The sequence below is a fragment of the Rhamphochromis sp. 'chilingali' genome (assembly GCF_963969265.1).
Source record: "Rhamphochromis sp. 'chilingali' genome assembly, chromosome: 17".
Lineage (NCBI taxonomy): Eukaryota > Metazoa > Chordata > Actinopteri > Cichliformes > Cichlidae > Rhamphochromis > Rhamphochromis sp. 'chilingali'.
In genome coordinates, this window is record NC_137944.1 from 15,196,595 (window position 1) to 15,207,544 (window position 10,950).

A 10,950-nucleotide genomic window follows, 5' to 3' on the forward strand; every position below is an offset into this window, starting at 1 on the left:
TTAAAGTTGTTTTTAATGGGGACGAAGAAGCAAACTTTGCACTGCGTGGGTTAATCCATCAACAAATGGGGATTCGTGAAGCACACAGACACACACCAATCAGCTGTAGCAGATGTCAGATTTATTTCTCATATTTTGCCTTCATGTAAAACTATTCAGAGGCCATCCAAAAGCAGAGAAGTCTTAAAAAGAAATTAACATCACTTCCTTGTCCTCATTTCATCTGCCTGGATATTTCAGCAGTGATGGCTTTGCTAAAGGTTTTGTGCAATATGTCAATTTGAATCCTTCATTGAAGTATTTTATGCATTTTGCTGACAAGTTTTGTGCACCTGATTAAGCACTGCTAACAAACCATTTTTTTCTCTCTCTGTTTTCTTCACACACACACACATAAAGGAACCATTTACACCTTCATAAACACCCTTATAGCCCTTATAAAAAGCACTGTAAAATTATTGTTACACATATCCTTCATTATTAGGTTTATATTATTAGATATTATTTTCTATTAATCTTATTACAGAAAAAATGTAAACATTTTATGAGCAGTTCCTTCCTGAAACACATATGGAGCACTGAAAGGAGAAAGGGCATTCCTGTTTTCTAAGTGTAATATTGCTGACACTGTTTTTTTGGCTTTCTGGCAAAGTGCATCAACAAATGTCTAAAATCATCCTTTTTTTCCAGTATTGGGCTAAAACTTGAATGCTCATCGTCTTCATTATCACCAACATATAAAAAAAGAAGAAAAAAAAGAAAAATCAGCAGAATTCCTGGCATGCTTCATGAGAGTGAAACATCTTCATAGACCTTGATTTCTTCTTCTCCTCCGTCTTCAAGCATCTCTGTAAAGCAGTCTTTGATCGCCCGGCTTTTTACTCCTTGCTGTCACCGTGCGTCCTCTCTCCCAGACGTCACGTTCTCTTTCTCTTTCTGCTCTATTGGAATAGTTGTACGGATCTTCTTCTTTTCTTTGAATCGGCCTGAGCGCGATATATTCATGTTCCTGCGACAAGTCTGCTCATTGAAGACCGAGTCCAGTCGGGAGTCGTCGAAGGTTTCATGGCTGAGCAGGCTGGAGCTGTTGTTGGACATCGGCTGGGAGGCCTTGGAGGCTGCAGGAGAGGATTTTGCCCAAGGGTCAAAGTTCACATCAAAGGCTTGATCCTTGGGGGCCTTTTTCTTTGGCAGGAATGCCTTCCACCATGGGGTCCTCTCTGTCATCTTTGACTAAAGGGATGCAGTGACCTGTAAAGAGGAACGCAACCCATCAATAATTTTTAAGATTTTATCATCTTTTACAGTATTTGTCCTTTAATATAATCCAATTTGAGGGGCCAGTTTGTCATTCTTTTATCATATATATATATATATATATAGTTGGTTTAGTATTCATGCTGTTCTACAGCCTTATGTCCACTCATAATTACTACAAGTGTAATTTCTGTTTTAATGTCTTAAATTACACTTTACCTAAATGTTTGCCTATCTACATATATTTTAGATGAGTGAGAGGTGTCTTGCCAACTAATCCTATGAATAACCAGTGTAACCATATTTAGCGTCGCTGTAAAACTGGTTTAATGAGTCTGAGAGTAGAAGTGCAAACCCAAACCGAGATTCACAGGCGATCAATACGCAAAAAGGACTCAGAAACACTTATCCTACCTGTGTTGCAAGAGGTGGCGTGGACAGTTAAAACGACCCTAATAAAAGTGTCAGCGTCGGGCTTTTAATCGTGACGAGCTATCTATAAACAACATTCGGTGTCCTCTTCTTTACTGGCGCAACACCTGGAACAGCAGTGACAACAGTCCTTCAAAGGTTCGTAGACGTATCCATCTTACGCACGAGCCAAGTACTCTGTCTCCTTAAACTTCCCAGCAACAAAACCTTTTCTTTCTTTTATGTTGCTCTTATCAAACAACTCCGCTCTACTCCTCAGCAGTTCTTGATAAAAGAAAACAAATGAAGTGACAGACTAATAAGGAGCGGCTTACACTTAACCAGCAGGTTTCCGCCTCCGAAACTTTGATGAAGAAACACCTGTCCTCCATCCTGATTGGATTGGACCCTTTGCGCTTGTCACGTGAACACGGTTCAGGTGAATACATTGGGATGGTAGGCGGGGCGTGTCGTTGCACGGCAACACGACCCACGGGATCGTACAGCCTCCTCAGTAACAAAAAAAAAAAGAAAAAAAGAAGAAGATTCCTTTGTCAAAGCGGCCCAACCCTAAGCCAGAGAGCCAAATTACGTTTCAGTGTTTGGACGTCCTGTTTTTTAGGCTCTGGCCTGTCATGCAAAGGAGAAGAATGAGGTAGTGAAACGTTTATTCAACGAGTTAATAGCGCAATTAATACCCGTCGTGGCTGGATTGCTGCTCGGTAGCGTTCAGTTCAACCGCATGGATTTAAATTATAGCCTGAGTTAAAAATCATTACATTTCAGGTGTCTATTGACGTCATTTTACTGCTCTAAACGTGCGCTAGTGCTGCTGTAAATACAAATTTAATGGGAACAGTTTGGCTCTCCGCCAGATTCATTCAGTTTCATCCACCGAGGCACTCTCATGTGTTCCTTCCGGGTACATTTGCTTGTCCCTGCATTGTAGTTTGTCTCTGGAGTCTGTCACTAAGGCTCAATGTGTTATAATGTTACAGTTTTATTACTATTTCATTATTATTATTCATTAGAGGCTCAGCCTTTGACTTCACCTGTTATATACATGTATACATACATACACACACACACACACATACATACATACATACATACATATATATATATATATATATATATATATATATATATATATATATATATATATATATATATATATATATATATAAGTTTAAATAAATTGAACCCTGTTTGATGATGTTTCAGATCATCAAACAAATTTAAATATTAGAAAAAGATAAGAGGTAAACATAAAATGCAGTTTCCAACTGAAAGTGTTTGTTATTAAGGGGGCAAAAAATTCCAACCTACATCACCCTTTAAAAAGAAGTGATTGTCCCCTAACCCTAATAACTGGTTGGACCACCCTTAGCAGCAACAACTGCAATCAAGCATTTGCAATAGCTCGCTTCGAGTCTTTTACAGTACTGTGGAGGACTTTTGGCCCATTCTTCTTTGCAGAATTGTTGTAGCAACATTGGAGGGTTTTTGAGCATGAACCGCCGTTTTGTTTTGGATCGCTGTCCTGCTGCAGAACCCAAATGCGCTTCAGCTTGAGGTCACAAACAGATGTCTGGACATTCTCTTTCAGGATGTTTTGGTAGACAGCAGAATTCATGGTTCCAGTTACAAAATCAAGTCTTGCTGGTCCTAAGGCAGCAAAACAGCCCCAGAAGATCACACTACCACATTTTGATGTTGGTGTGATGTTCCTTTTCTGAAATGCTGTGTTACTTTTACGCCAGATGCAACAGGACTTAAACTGTCCAAATAGTTCAACCTTGTATCGTCAGAATATTTTCCCAGGGTATTTTCTTGGAAGTCATCAAGATGTTTTCTAGCAAAACTGAGATGAACCTTTGTGTTCCTTTTGCTCAGCAGTGGTTAATCGTCTTGGAACTGGGGCCATTTTAGCCCAGTCTCTTTCTTATGGTGGAGTCATGAACGCTTACCTTAACTGAGGCAATTAGGGCCTGCAATTTTTGCACTCATGACTGTGCACAGGTGCCCCGTCCAGCACATATCAGCAGAATGCAAGATGCAAGCTAGGACACTCAAGTGCCTGGGATAGTATACGGGAAGATCTGTGAGGCTAAGACTAGAAGTCTTTCAAGTCCCGATGGGATGAGGACAGCAGTCCTGTCCTGTGGGACTTTGAATTTAAGACTGACAAGGAGGTCCTGGCCAAGAAGCAGAAGACATTAGATGTGATAGATGAAGTACCACAGGCTGGAATAACAACTGGAGCAAAAGTGAAAGGTAAAGTCCAAAGTGGCTGATACGCAGATAGGTAGGCAGATACATAAATGTAAATTCAATGATTTTATTTTTCTATTTTATTTTCAGTATGAACACCAAGATCCAATTTGCCTTTTAACCCTTGCTAATTAGGGAAATTGCATCACCTCTTTGCTGCGCTTATGAAAGCAGTTTCTCTGACCATGGAATCCCACAATGGTTTCTGTGTGGCTTGCTGTCAACAGGGAATACCCAGTCTGAGCTGAGAAACACAGAAACAGAGATAGAAAGAATATCAGGGAATCCTTTCTATCTCCCTCCTCCGAAACACAGGTGAAAGTTGTTGCTATGGCAACGGGAAACTGTTTGCAGTTCCTCTTTGTCTCTCTCTTTCTGTTTCAGTCAGTGTCCTGCATAACTGGGAGACTCCCTCTCCTCCTCTCCCGTCTGGGCCGAAACTCTCTAGAGTTATTTCCTCTTTCCGGTGCGAACAGAAAGCTGGTTGTGTTTGTACTTTGTTGTTCCTGTGCTCAAACAGAGGTAACCGTGAATCCTTAACCGACCATCATTTATGCATTTTCACCCAAGTAAACAATACCATTTTTTACAGTACAATTTTTTTTTGCAACCTTGCACGTAAACATTTTTGTCTTAAATAAACTGATTGATAATGAACTGGCCTTTAAAACAGAAACACGATGCCTTCAAGTGTCATGTTTTGGCATTCCACTTGCTTTCGTGAAGCCATTTCTCACATTTGTGAAGCTGTTTTTTTGCCATTTTTGCCATGTGTGCCATATTTCAACTTAGAACTGCATCACATTATGCTATTATATTATATCTTCTCCCAGTCTTTTCTTCCAGCTTTCTCTCCTATATCGCTTCATCTGTTCTCCTCTCCCCTAATGCTGCAAGCAGCCTTGCTGAGAGTTGATATTTAACTTCAGCCCCACCAGATAAAGAAAGCACCCATGCAGTTATTTTGAGAGGAAGATCTACAAAATAAAGATTAGCTTCCAATCCCAAGAACACTGAACTGATTATTCAGGGTGAAAATACAGAGGAAGAGCATTTGTCCCTTGAAACAGTAAAGCATGTGGAGAATGTGAGTAGAAAACTTGAAGTTGCAACACACTGAAACAATGACCTTTATTGCAGGTGTTCCCTCCATTTGTATCTGTTTCTGTGTGGTTTGACTGTGTGCCATTAGAAACATAATAAATCAACACTTTTTTCTCACAGCCACACAGTCACAAGTATGCAGCAGCCATGCAGAGGAAATGAACACTTTTAGTCACTTTAGGGAGGTAATGTTTTAAAATACAAATAATTATTATATATTTGTGCTCTGTCAGGTATAAAAAATCATTTTTAAATGACTTTGAATGGAATTTAATCTAGTAAATGTGTACACTTGGGACTTGAATTTGAGTGCTCTTTTACTTTTTCCACTGGCAGGAAGTCATATATTGTCAGCAACATAGTATAACGTCCTAAACCTATATATAGATGTCATGACTCTTTAGTAGGTTATGACAGATTAAGACACAATGAGTTTACCATTAGGTTACAAGCCCATAAATAAACATTGACTCACATGCACACACAGTTCGACTTACGTGTGCCCATCTGCGCTCGTGTTTCCATACGCGATGGCGTTGGTGCGTTTGCATCACACCTTATGCGTATGAGTGAAATTTGATAAACCTGAAAATCTTTTTTGAGTACTGAACAACTGGTTGAACCAAGGTGTGCTAGCCATGGGAAAGAGAGCAGGAAGGCAGCCAGTTAGACTGGTAGAGTCAGATAGAGAAAAAAAAAAGAAAAAGCAGCAGAGGAAGTGAGTGGTTACTGTATCTAAGGATAGTAATGATGTAAACAGAGGTCTGTCTGCAGACAACATGAACCCCTCTGAGCCCTAAAACCACAGGCCACCTCAGTGACAAATTCTGAATCACAGCCTAAAGACTATAGAGGTGAAATACCACTAAGAACTGGACCAACAAAAATAGTAACAGTTGTTTGTTACTTTGGGTGGAGTTTGGATTTGCATTGTATCTTTTTAATTAAACAGTTTGCATTCCTGGGATGTTTTCAGTCAATGTTTTTGGAACTATGAGTAAAGCAGCGAGAAACTCACCATAGCTTCACCTGTGATTGCTGACGTTATGAGAACGTCCAAGAATGCAGAAAGGAATCCAACAGCTCTCGGCCAATTTTCTTTCTATTTAATGTGTTTCTTTTCGTGAATGCAGATACACGCACATGAACCTAGAACTGCACCTACCCATGGTAACTTTGCACTGGCTTTGAAATGGTTGACCTTAATGTACAACACTGCTACATGTCAGATCTTAAAATTGCCTAATTCCAGTTGCCTTTATCTTTAGATCTTTCCATTATTTTTCTGATGATACAATACCTCCTGGCAATGGCTAAACAATCCTGAGATTCATAAATAGCACCAGAGAGTAATCAACAGACCACAATGTATTCTCTCTAAGGTGTTAGTAAAGGTATAAAATGTCACACAATGTTTTCAAACTGCAGTTATTATAACCGATTGTGCAGCCATTAATTCACTGAAGGACAGGCAGTAATGCAATGCACTTGCATTTATACAGTGCTTTAATCTCTTACTCACCACTCAAAGACTTTAGACTACAAGTCATATGTTTTTCACTTTCATACAGTGCTTTATCTACCTCGCATCCATGGCCAGTTTTGAATTGCCAATCAACTGAACGTGTCCAGGACTGTGGGAGCAAGCCAGGAAACCCACGCAGGGACAACATGCAAACTTCGAACCAGGAAACTGCTTGGTGCCAGGCAGCATTGCTAACCAATGACAAAACCAGCATTCGGTTGAATTTCTGACTGATCTACATTATTGTACAAAAGTCTTGAACCAACCAGCATTATCTCTGCTGTGTGGAGTGTGGTCATGTTGGAATCCATTACAATGTGGCTTATATCTGCCAAGGTCTTTACATTTTATTTACTGATTTTTTTGGTGGAAAATTATAATGGAAAGCCTTATAACTTGCAATGTATGATTCATACAAGGGTGGTGTGTCTGTGTCAAGCTGTAGAAAGTAACATAGGATTTCACGTAGGATGGTATTTAAAATACTGTGTCACAGTTGACCTCTGACCTGTCGCTCAGAGTCAAATTGAGCGATTTTAAATGACAATTGGTTTTCAGACTGACAGGAACAGGTTCACACGGGATCATTTTTGAGTACAGTTGATTAATTTTATTACGACTTTGTTATGTAAATTATAGTAAAATGTCCTAACTGTTTAAATTCATAACAATTTTAATACAAATACAATGTATCTGAATAAGTATTTTTTTGGAAAACAAACTGCCAGAAACTTCTTTAACTTGATACATATCACTGTCAAGTGTGTTTAAATGAGTTTCAGCAGGGCAAATAACAAAAGGCTGCACTTTGCACTTGTTTTTACTGCACTACAAACGTGTTTGTTAAGCCACTTAACACTGACCTTTGAACCATTTAAGCATAAAAAGGCACCTAACTCAAGCGATGAATCAGTGTTATGTCTACAGCTTAGCAAAGAACCAGTTTTAAAATGTAACTTCGGGCACTTTGTTATGAGCAGCCTGTAACAAAAACACAGAGTTTGTTTCAGTTTTTTTAGTCAAATCTATGAACAACGCCAAAGAAAACACAGTTTGACAGGCATAAAATTCTGTTTTTGCAACAACAAAGTGATTCCCAAAGAGCTATTAGCTAAAAACTGGGCATAACACCACATGCTCTTTAGAAAATGCCAGGAAACTGGACAAGTTCAGGCAGAAAAAGAAGTGGCCGGCCTAAAAAAACTATGTACAGCAGATGAACAGTATCTGAAAGTCATGTCCATAAGAAAGAGGAATAAAACCAGCCAAGATCTAACACAGGACCTGAGAGATCCATCTGACCCTGCAGTTGATCCATCTACTGTTCACTGAAACCTCTTTAAAAAAAAATGGCCTCAGTGGAAGGGTGGATCTCATGAAGCTATTCTTAATGAAGGGAAATGGGAAGAAGAGACTGTCAAATTACACAGTATTGGACTGAAAATCAGTATCAACAGGTGTTATGGAATGATGGATCCAAATCAAATTATTTGTTACAAATCATCATCAATAAGTAGAGGGTAAGAAATGACACCAAGAAATGAGGGGTGGCTGAAGACTTTTGTACTGTATTATACAATCCTTTATCCTCCACATCAAAAAATGTGAAAGCAGTTGTGAAAAAAGCAAAAAGCATGTGGCTGTATTAGTGAAATCATTAAGAAACATTAAACAAACATGAAGGAGACTTTAAAAGAAGGAGCAAGCTGTGTGTCCTGGTCCCAGGCTTTCTAAGTTTTGGGCCTGTTTTGAGTTTTCTTTATCCTGGTATTTTTGATTATCTGTGGCCTAAGGGTTAGTCTTTTATGTTCTGGTTTCATACTTTCTTTAAGTATTATTTATTGGTTACAGTGTGTTACAGGAATCCCTGGTTATTCCTGCCTAAATGTGTTTCTGTCTCTTGTCTGTGTTTGTTTACCTTTCTGTCTTTGTGTCATGTCTGCCTTTCTTTTCTTGTATTCTGTTCCTTCCTTCTTTTTTTGGGGTTTGTCTCCACTAAGCCTCGTGCCGAGTTTTACTTCCTCCGATGTCAATATGTTAGTGATCCCCAGCTGTGTTCCCACCTGTTTCCCATCCTCTTGTTATCCTGTGTTTGTATATATTTGCCTTGCCCTTGCTTTTTGTCTCATCCTCCTGCCTTGTTGTGTCTTCCCTTGCAGTAATCCTCTTCCATGAAGAGTTGTAGATTAAATTTTTTCATCTTATTATATTGTGCTTAGTTTAAGTTAATAAAGCCACTTTTTAGTTTGTGCTTCTAATTTCCGAGTCCTGCATTTACAGTGGGGCAAAAAAGTATTTAGTCAGCCACCGATTGTGCAAGTTCCCCCACCTAAAATGATGACAGAGGTCAGTAATTTGCACCAGAGGTACACTTCAACTGTGAGAGACAGAATGTGAAAAAAAAAAAAAATCCATGAATCCACATGGTAGGATTTGTAAAGAATTTATTCGTAAATCAGGGTGGAAAATAAGTATTTGGTCAATAACAAAAATACAACTCAATACTTTGTAACATAACCTTTGTTGGCAATAACAGAGGTCAAACGTTTACTATAGGTCTTTACCAGGTTTGCACACACAGTAGCTGGTATTTTGGCCCATTCCTCCATGCAGATCTTCTCGAGAGCAGTGATGTTTTGGGGCTGTCGCCGAGCAACACGGACTTTCAACTCCCGCCACAGATTTTCTATGGGGTTGAGGTCTGGAGACTGGCTAGGCCACTCCAGGACTTTCAAATGCTTCTTACGGAGCCACTCCTTTGTTGCCCGGGCGGTGTGTTTTGGATCATTGTCACGTTGGAAGACCCAGCCTCGTTTCATCTTCAAAGTTCTCACTGATGGAAGGAGGTTTTGGCTCAAAATCTCACGATACATGGCCCCATTCATTCTGTCCTTAACACGGATCAGTCGTCCTGTCCCGTTGGCAGAAAAACAGCCCCATAGCATGATGTTTCCACCCCCATGCTTCACAGTAGGTATGGTGTTCTTGGGATGCAACTCAGTATTCTTCTTCCTCCAAACACGACGAGTTGAGTTTATACCAAAAAGTTCTACTTTGGTTTCATCTGACCACATGACATTCTCCCAATCCTCTGCTGTATCATCCATGTGCTCTCTGGCAAACTTCAGACGGGCCTGGACATGCACTGGCTTCAGCAGCGGAACACGTCTGGCACTGCGGGATTTGATTCCCTGCCGTTGTAGTGTGTTACTGATGGTGACCTTTGTTACTTTGGTCCCAGCTCTCTGCAGGTCATTCACCAGGTCCCCCCGTGTGGTTCTGGGATCTTTGCTCACCGTTCTCATGATCATTTTGACCCCACGGGATGAGATCTTGCGTGGAGCCCCAGATCGAGGGAGATTATCAGTGGTCTTGTATGTCTTCCATTTTCTGATGATTGCTCCCACAGTTGATTTTTTCACACCAAGCTGCTTGCCTATTGTAGATTCACTCTTCCCAGTCTGGTGCAGGTCTACAATACTTTTCCTGGTGTCCTTCGAAAGCTCTTTGGTCTTGGCCATGGCGGAGTTTGGAGTCTGTTTGCGGCTGTGGACAGGTGTCTTTTATAAAGATGATGAGTTCAAACAGGTGCCATTCATACAGGTAACGAGTGGGGGACAGAAAAGCTTCTTACAGAAGACGTTACAGGTCTGTGAGAGCCAGAGATTTTCCTTGTTTGAGGTGACCAAATACTTATTTTCCAAATTCTTTACAAATCCTACCATGTGAATTCATGGATTTTTTTTTTTCACATTCTGTCTCTCACAGTTGAAGTGTACCTCTGGTGCAAATTACTGACCTCTGTCATCATTTTAAGTGGGGGAACTTGCACAATCGGTGGCTGACTAAATACTTTTTTGCCCCACTGTAGGTCCAATTCTTGCCTGCTCCACAGCCAGCCTTGACACTACCACAATTTCACCCTCTGGCGTTGCAATGTTCACTGTTTATGGCCACAAGATGGAGCCAAATTTATTTCTATATTGCCTGTTATCCATGCATTAATAAGTAAAATTCAACAGAGCAGCCATGTGACAAAAAACTAAAGTGGAGATTGCCCTCATTAATATGGCATTTTGTTAATTTTTGAATTAAAGTATTTAAAGGATTCTATCCATTAAAATGGGCTATATAAACTGTGAGACTGTCTAATACACTATGGCACCTATAACAGAGAAGGCAAAAATCTCCTGCAGAGCTCAACGCTAAACATTAAACTTTGGTGAATAAGTCACTATTAAAATAATGAGACCGTAGCACAAGTGACATCTGATGGATTTACGTTGTGTTTGTGTTTTTTTCTGAGGGAGTACAATTGCTTTTGAACTAAGAATGTGGGTTCTGGTCAGGCGCTGGATGCTATTTGCCAACAGGGGGCG